At 36.4% G+C, this 2,333-nt stretch overlaps 1 non-coding gene across 1 annotated transcript; it reads left to right on the top strand.

Annotated features, from left to right (window-relative positions):
- The first annotated feature begins 1,165 nt into the window (after positions 1-1,165).
- On the top strand, positions 1,166-1,326 carry LOC125511934. The gene has a single exon (XR_007285201.1). It is a non-coding gene; the product is annotated as a U1 spliceosomal RNA (small nuclear RNA).
- The last annotated feature ends 1,007 nt before the right edge of the window (positions 1,327-2,333 follow it).

Genomic DNA, 2,333 nt, shown 5'->3' with positions numbered 1-2,333 from the left:
GATGGTTGGCTACGTGTGTACAGTTTAAAAGGCGTGTGGTCGCTATGTACAGTAGATATCTATTATTCGTGTTCATAGTGTCATGTAGGGACAGGAGGGAAGTCAACTAGGCCCTTGAAGTATAAAAGGATAAGTTGCCAACATTAGTAGGAAAGGGAGAAATATACAGAAGAACACATAAAAGCAGGAGTAGAGTGTTACACCACTACGTTGGCCTAGACCTGGGTAAAATCCTTTGTCGCATGGGTGGAGTAATTAGATTGTCTTAACCCATAGATGATTAATCTAGGAGTTGCATCGTAGCTCAGGTCTCGGTGATCACCCATCGACAGTACTCTGTGGTTTTCATTTTACAGTTATTTCTTGCTTGGTGCACTAACTTCTATTGAGCGAACATTTAGGGTACCATGTAACATACCAATCCAAATGGCTATTGTGTGAGGGCTATTGCAAATTTGGAACATTTAGGATAGCATGTGACTGTCCTAATGTCAAATAAATGAACTGAATTTTCAAAACTAAAATCACTTTTGGATTCGCTTGGTTGAACTAAATGAACTAAGAGTTTCAGAATTGCATCTCTCCTACAGGTCGGCAATTCTATAGCACATTGACCATCTTCTACTTCAGGGAAATATATTTTTACTTGGCAAAATTTCAACAAAAATGTAAAAATTAATATAACACGAAAAAGAGGAAAATATTTGTGTGTATAAAATTCCATTTCAATCAAAAAATGTCCCCATATACAATATGTTTATTTATTTAAAAATTCAAATATTTAAGAAATATTCAGGCATATCTACATATTTTTTATTTACATTAATAAACAAATCATGTATTTGCACCAAAATGATTAATTAAATAAAAGTTCAAAACAATAATACCAAATACTAAAGGGTGAAACATGAATGAAATTAAATGAAAAGGAAATATTAATGAGAAAAAATGAAGAGGAAATTAACAAAAAGAAGAAAAATAAGTAAAAAGCGCACACGTGGGTTGGGTCATCAATGCAGGCAACATGGGGCCACCAAAAGGCTAGAATAGTATTTTCTGCTCAACGATAATCTGGCTTGGTTTAGTACCACCTCGCCAGTGAGAGGAGGCGGGGGTGGTAGATCAAGTGTATATAAATAGCGCATAGGTCACCGCTGTAGCACACCAACCTACCTGGACGGGGCTTACGACTGATCAAGAAGGGTTGTGGCCTAGATCAACGGCTCACATTGCACTTGGTGAGTGTGTTGTCCTACCATCTCCTCAATTGGGAGAATGGACATCATAATTTTTGGTAGAGGGGGTATGCGCATGTGCGACCCCTACCAATCCAGAATATTCAAATTTAGAAATTGGTAATTTGTAGATATGCATGTTTGGCAAACTATTTCTACTTCATCAAGTAAGCGTATGTGGTGTGTTTGGTTTGCCTTCAAAAGGTTTGCAATGGCAAGACTTGCAACAATAATAATAACTATATGTGAAGTTGAGTACTCGGTTATGCAACCAGTCAATTAGTAGCCAATATTTGGATCAATGCCAAATATTGGCATGTGAAAATTTAACATCAAACCAAGCATGATCACAGTGTTCCTTTTAATGGCCTATGAATATTTGTACTACAAACATGATTTGACACACAATGTTCCTAGTGATGACATCTTCAAAACAAGGCTAGACTGTAATGCAGATTGTCAACTTAATTATGGGTTTATGAACAGATAGCATATTGTTACTGCAAGCTACATTCACACACTAAATTGTTTCTTCACAATATTCTTTGGAATGTCCCACTGATATATCTAGCTTTAAAAACCTTTCACGTGGAGCATGTCGCAACAAGTTATCAATACGACTTGATGAGCCAAATCATAAATTAAATAATCAATAGATGTTGGGATCGTCGGTCTAACTGGTTTACACACTCTATGTGCCAGATCACAGAACTAATACTACAATCTGATGTCGAGATTGTCTTTTGCTCGATTAAGTTTGTCAAGTTGTTCTTCATCATTGCTTAAACCAACACTAATCTTCATATGCTCCGCACTTATTAATTGTAGGGGACAAAGCTCCAGTATAGGCACTGGTATTAACTGGCACTAGCGATTTTTTAAAATCCTTCACTAAATTTAGTTTAATCGCTATTATTTTTTGGAATGACACCATGCTATAGAGCTGATCCATAGGATCTCTTTTGTAGCTTCACCCTTTGTTATAGTCTGAGAAGAAGCTTTGTCCTTCTTTGTAGAACTAATGGCAATGTATAAGGATTTCATGGTGTGAAGGCAAGGGATCAAAGCTGAATAACATCCATACATGAAATTACTAGA

The sequence above is a fragment of the Triticum urartu genome, chromosome 5, assembly GCF_003073215.2.
Source record: "Triticum urartu cultivar G1812 chromosome 5, Tu2.1, whole genome shotgun sequence".
In the NCBI taxonomy this organism is placed as follows: domain Eukaryota; kingdom Viridiplantae; phylum Streptophyta; class Magnoliopsida; order Poales; family Poaceae; genus Triticum; species Triticum urartu.
Note: the sequence above shows the minus strand (reverse complement) of the source record. Positions and strands in the feature narration are given on the sequence as shown.